General features: G+C 39.5%; 1 pseudogene; it reads right to left on the bottom strand.

Annotated features, from left to right (window-relative positions):
- Window positions 1–1,933: 1,933 nt before the first annotated feature.
- LOC102405608 lies at window positions 1,934–5,365 on the bottom strand (annotated as a pseudogene).
- Between the last annotated feature and the right edge of the window lie 1,262 nt (window positions 5,366–6,627).

Genomic DNA, 6,627 nt, shown 5'->3' with positions numbered 1-6,627 from the left:
AGAAATTTTGGATGATATGTTTTCTAAAAATATGTTTATGAAAAGGATGATATTTTCACTAATTTCAGTAACCACCCATCTTGGCTTTAAGGACACAGGTTAAGAATAATAATAACTTGATGCAGAAGGAGCTGAAGTGGAAGCAGTGAAAGATTTTACTTTCTTGGGCTCCAAAATCATTGCCTTATGGTGACTGCACCCATGAAATTAAAATGAACTTGGTCCATGGGAGGAAAGTTATGGCAAAACTAGGCAGCATATTCAAAACCAAAGACATCACTTTGCCAACAAAAGTCCATATAATCAAAGCCATGGTTTTTCCAGCAGCCAGGTATGGATAAGAGAGTTGGACCATAAAGAAGACAAAGTGCCGAAGAACTGTCCTTTCAAATTGTGGTGCTGGCAAAGACTTGAGTGTTCTTTGGGCAGCAAGACCAAAACAGTTCATCCTAAAGGAAATCAGCCCTGCGTATTCATTGGAAGGACTGATGCTGAAACTGAAGCTCCAGTGCTGGCCACCTGAGATGAAGAGCTGACTCACTGGAAAAGACCCTGATGCTGGGAAAGCTTGAAGGCTAGTGGAGAAGAGGGCAGCAGAGGATGAGATGGTTGGATGGCATCACTGACTCAATGGACATGAGTTTGAGCAAACTCCAAGAGACAGTGAAGGGCAGGGAAGCCTGGCATGCTGCAGTCCATGGGGTGGCAAAGACTTGGACATGACTTAGTGACTGAACAACAATAACAACAAGCTTATTTCTCACTAGTGGAAGATTCAAAATACATTTTGACTGGATAGCTGTGCCCTATATGGGCTCTGATTTCTCCCAAATGTACCTCAGCATCATCATGGTGCTTCTGAGGTTATGATTCTCTTAATATTCGTTTGAGAAAGAATAGATTCTTCTTCAAATAAATGATGCCAGGAAAACTGGGTGTTCATGAGTAAAATTATGGGATTGGACACTTACCTCATATTATATACAACAATTAACTCAGAAAGTGAACAAGGACCTGAATGAAAGAGCATAAATTATAAAACTCTTACAAGAAAAATACAGGCCTTAAATGTCATGGCCTTGAATTTAGCAGTAGATTCTTAGATAGGGAAACAAAAACATAAGTGACAATAAATAAATAAATTGCTAAATTGAGCTTCCTCAAAATTTAAAATATTTGTATATGAAAAACATTATCAATAAAGTGAAAAGAAAAGGTACAGAAAAGAAAGAATAAAGACAAAAGGTCAAATCAGATACAAAATTTACAAATGTCCAACAAGCATGTGAAAATATTCTCAACATATTTAGTTATTGAAGTCGTGAAGTCCCTCAGTCATGTCCGACTCTTTGTGACCCCATGGACTGTAGCCCACCAGACTCCTCCATCCATGGAATTTTCTAGGCAAGAGTACTGGAGTGGGTTGCCATTTCCTTCTCCAGGGGATCTTCCCAACCCAGGGATCAAAGCCAGGTCTCCTGCATTGTGGACAGATGCTTTACCATCTGAGCCACCAGGGAATCACTACAGACACTGTAGAATAAGTTTGGTGGTTCCTCTCACATGGATGAACATAGAATTACTATTAGACAAAATGCTTAGCAGGGAAAAAAATAGTCTTTCACAAAGAGGTATTAGGATTTTCCCCCAATTTCTGGCAGATAATATATATCTTATGTGATAGTGGAGTCTATTTAGGGAGGAGGGGCTGGGTATACCTGATATCAAGGTGTGTGCATTCTAAGTCGCTTCAGTGGTGTTTGATTCCTTGCCACTCTACAGACTGTAGCCCACCAGACTTCACCGCCTATGGAATTCTCCAGGCAAGAATACTGGGATGGGTTGCCATGCTCTCCTCCAGAGGATCCTCCCAACCCAGGGACTGAACCCATGTCTCCTACATCTCCTGCACTGGTAGGTGGGTTCTTTACCACTAGTGCCACCTGGGAAGCACCACAGCACATGTCAAATAGAATTCACTCTATAGACTGGATGTGAGTTTACTATGAAGTATGTTAGTTGCTTAGTCGTGTTTGAATCTTTGTAACTCCATGGACTAAAGCCCGCCAGGCTCCTCCGTCATGGGATTCTCCAGGCAAGGATACTGGAGTGGGTTGCCCTCCCTTTCTCCAGGGGATCTTCCCCACCCAGGGATAGAACCAAGGTCTCCTGCATTGCAAGCGGATTCTTTATCATCTGAGCCACCAGGGAAGTCCATGAGTTTGCTAGTTGGGCAAAATTAAATCAGGTTAACCAAGATGCTTTAATTGATACTAGCAGGGCCCCCATTCAATCTACGGTTAATGTTACTTACCAATGAAGTTCTCTGTTATGTTATTATAGTACATCAATAGCTATTTTATATGTAATTTGACTGACATGAAAGACTATTTTAGATTTAGATGGAACTATTTCTGAAGTGTGGATTTCCTAATTTTATTTTTGATGATTTATGTACTGAGAACAAATAAATTTTATGAGTAGAATTTTACCAAATCATATTCAGGACTTTGTGGGGGCAGAGACATGACTTCTTTGCACTTATAATGTACCAATTCTTTCTATGTGGTGTTAAATAAATATATCCTTTAAATTTAGGCTTCCCTGGTACCTTAGATGGCAAAGAATATGCTTGCAATGCAGGAGACATAGGTTTGATTACTGGTCATGCAGATGCCCTGGAGAAGAGAATGACTACCCACTCCAGTGTTCTTGCCATGGACACAGGAGCCTGGCAGGCTAAAGCCCATAGAATTGTAAAGAGTCGGACATGACTGAGCAACTAAGCACATGCATGTCTTTTAATTTTAGTGTCTTAGTGTTGAGCAACTCTTAGTTACTATGATTCAACTGATGTAACTCCCTCATGGTTAACTATAAACTTTCCTGACAACTCAAATCCATTCTTCGATGACTTATAATGACTTAAAGGAAAGAAAAAAAGAAGACTCACCTAAACAACCAAATGGTAATGTGTGTTTACTCAGAAATCTTTACATGACAAACACTTTATCTAGAGACTTAAATAGTCTAGGCTTTAATTAGGTATTATTTATCATTTTATTGCTAATTCTCTACAGTTTACTAAAGTTGTTGAACGATGTATCAACAAGGGAATTACGTTAAATGTGTCAACTGTTTTCTTTCCTAAAAATTGGAATTTGAAATGCTATTAAAAATGCTAGAAAACTTGGACAGTTCTCCACAGTGCTCTTGTAAATGAAAAAGCAAACCTAAGCCGTTTTACATTCATTGACATAATAATTTGGTATTGACTAGCTTCCTAGCCAGAGAAGGCAATGGCACCCCACTCCAGTACTTTTGCCTAGAAAATCCCATGGACAGAGGAGCCTGGTAGGCTGCAGTCCATGGGGTCGCTAGAGTCGGACATGACTGAGCAACTTCACTTTCACTTTTCACTTTCATGCATTGGAGAAGGAAATGGCAACCCACTCCAGTGTTCTTGCCTGGAGAATCCCAGGGATGGGAGGCCTGGTGGGCTGCCGTTTATGGGGTTGCACAGAGTCGGACACGACTGAAGCAACACAGCAGCAGCAGCAGCAGCTTCCTAGCAGTCTCTTTCACATCTTTGTTCCCAAGGCTGTAGATCACTGGGTTCAGCATGGGGATGATCACTGTGTAAAAGACAGAGGCCACCTTGACCATGAGCCATGAACTTCTGGAGTTAGGAACACAGTAAAGGGAAAGGATGGTCCTGTGGAAGATGGTAATGGTAGTCAGGTGGGAAGCACAGGTAGAGAAGGCTTTGTGGCGTCCCCCCTAGTTGAAGGCATCTTCAGGACAGTGATAAAAATGAAAACATAGGAAGTGAGAATAATCATCAGGCTGCTCATTTCATTAAATGTGGCAGAGACTAAAATGACCTCCTGGTTAATGTAGGGGTCAGAACAGGAAACAGCAACAATGGCCGCGTGCTCCAGACAAAGTTTTTTATGATATTATTTCCTCTAAAGGACAATTCAGATAAAAAGTGGGTAAGAGTCAGGGAACAGACTGTACCCCAAGAGTATTATGCACCCACCAATAAGGAACAAAGCTTCTGGGACATGACAACTGGGTAGAGAAGAGGGTTACATGCAAAAGGCCACAAATCGGTCATATGACATCACGGCCAACAGGAATGTCTCTGTCACCACAAATATGCAGGCAAAGAATTGCATGAAGCATCCTATGAAGGAGATGGTTCTGTCTTCCACAATCAAGTTTTCTAGTAGCTTGGGTGTAGCTACTGTTGAGTAACAGAGATCAACAAAGGACAAATGTCTGAGGAAGTAGTACATAGGGGTGTGGTGTTTGGGATTTATCTTGATAATTAGGATCATGGCCAGGTTCCCCAGCACAGTGACAGAGTAGATGGTTAAGAATAACAGGACAAGGGGTGTCCTGAGTTCAGGATATTCTGAGAAGCCCAAGAGAATGAAAGTAACTTCTGCACTCTGGTTTTCTTGGTTCCTGTGGACAAAATATAAAAGTTGATTCAGAGAAATCTGAAGCAAAATTTGAATGAAATGTAATGTTATTCCCTCAGTATTGTTGGACGTTTTTGCGACTCCATGGACCGTAGCCTGCCAGGTTCCTCTGTCCATGAGATTCTCTAGGCAGGAACACTGGATGGGTTGTCATGCCCTCCTCCAGGGGATCTTCCTGACCTAGGCATAGAATGAGAATACTTATGGGGAAAAAGAGTGCATTGAATTATTATTATTATTTTTAATTAGCCTCTTTTCCTCCAAAATGCCTCTACTGTCTTTTTCTGACATTAAAATTCATTCTTTTCAAAGCTACTTCCTAAATTCTTACCAAAACCTGAAATGGTACTCAGTATAAAGGGAAGTCCATTCCACATAGAATTCTCTAAAAATTCTATATCTCATTAGGAGTTGAAATTAAACACTCTGTTATTTTCACTCAGGTTTTATAACTTTATATTCCAAGAAAACATATACCACTTCAAGATTTCCTGTACGTGTATAACTATGTCATTCACATATTCCCCCACTCTTTTCCTTCAGTTATTCCTTTACCTTCCTAAACATGTGATTAATTCCTGATTCCCTGAAAGTATGTTTCAATTTAACATACAAATCATAGAATGCATATTCTCTAACTGAAAACACTTTTTCAAAAAGTCAGGATTTGTTCCCTATGTCTATGGCAGCAAAGTTTGAGTAGTCCAGGTTTGAAAGAGAAATCTTCACCAAAGATGAATACAATTTCTGATGCACACTTGTTCCTTCTTCCCCACACATGTAGGTTTTCCCTCCACCTCCCACACTGTGTACTTGTCAACAGGCTTGGGGCCAATGTTCCCAATCACCCATGTAGCCCAGGGAGTGTCAGCCATGCTCAGCTGTGAGCACAGGTGCTGTGCATAGTATTTATCTTCTTTTCTGTGCAATTACCCTGGAATAATTTTCCCATTGCAGAACCACTATGTACTCCTGTAACAGGCATTTTAGAAACTATAAAATTATAAAATCTCAGCCTCAATTTGTTTCTTAGAGCATCATTCCAGAATATAATCCATATAAGCACAAATGACAACTTATAGTTCTTATTTATTATTAAAGTTTGATATGAAAAAGAAAATGAAAATATTGTGATCCAGAAAAAAAAAACAAAAACAAAAAAAGTTTCCATGTAATGTAGCCTGGTGAACAATAATAAATGTGGTGAAAGATAAATAATCAAAGACTTCTAGTCAACTAAACAGGTAACCTGGCAGTTAGATTTATACACGTGCTTGTTTGCCTCCTGCACAGATTAATGGAGCATATTAAGAACATATTATATTCCTTTTAAAATGAAATAAAAATCAACTCACCTGAGTGTAGAATTTGACTGGCTCATTTAATAAAGCTTCTTTTCTAAGTTTAATGGATTCCAGGAAAATTTCTGCAGAGAAGTCAATTTTTTTTTAATATAGTAATAAGTCTGAAAAATAGTAACAGAAATCTAGAGTATATTGCCATGAATATTTCAGAAAAATAAATTTCTTTTATAATGTATTAAAAATATATTCAGACTTGACAAAGAGAAAAGGAGACCAAAAAAGCTGAACCCTAACATCAAACTGTCACATACATACGCCACCAAAACCCTAAGGAGGTTAACCTTAGAGAATATTATTTAACTATTGCCTTGAGACCACAAATGGGGCAATTAGATGAAATAATGCCCTTGTGATACTTTAGTTGCATATGCATTTTTTCCAAAGTTTGGGGAACAATTTCATCATGCACTCTAGCCCATTGATCTTTTAAAAATGTTGAACTAGACACTATATTTTTGTCTTTAAATACTTGCAAAATGTGGAAATATACAAAAGCAAAAGCAGCTATTGGGTAACAATTCAAAGATTCTTAATTTTTGTTGAATTTCTGGTTGTCCCCCTGTATCTGTGGGCTTCCCTCATAGCTCAGTTGGTAAAGAATCCGCCTGCAGTGCAGGAGACCCTGGTTTGATTCCTGGGTCAGGAAGATCCGCAGGAGAAGGGATAGGCTCCCCATTCCAGTATTCTTGGGCTTCCCTTGTAGCTCAGCTGGCAAAGAATCCACCTGCAATGTGGGAGACCTGGTTTGATCCCTGGGTTGGGAATGTCAGGCG

Source organism: Bubalus bubalis, chromosome 18 (genome assembly GCF_019923935.1).
Source record: "Bubalus bubalis isolate 160015118507 breed Murrah chromosome 18, NDDB_SH_1, whole genome shotgun sequence".
Classification (NCBI taxonomy): domain Eukaryota; kingdom Metazoa; phylum Chordata; class Mammalia; order Artiodactyla; family Bovidae; genus Bubalus; species Bubalus bubalis.
This window is presented reverse-complemented; position numbering and strand designations above follow the sequence as displayed.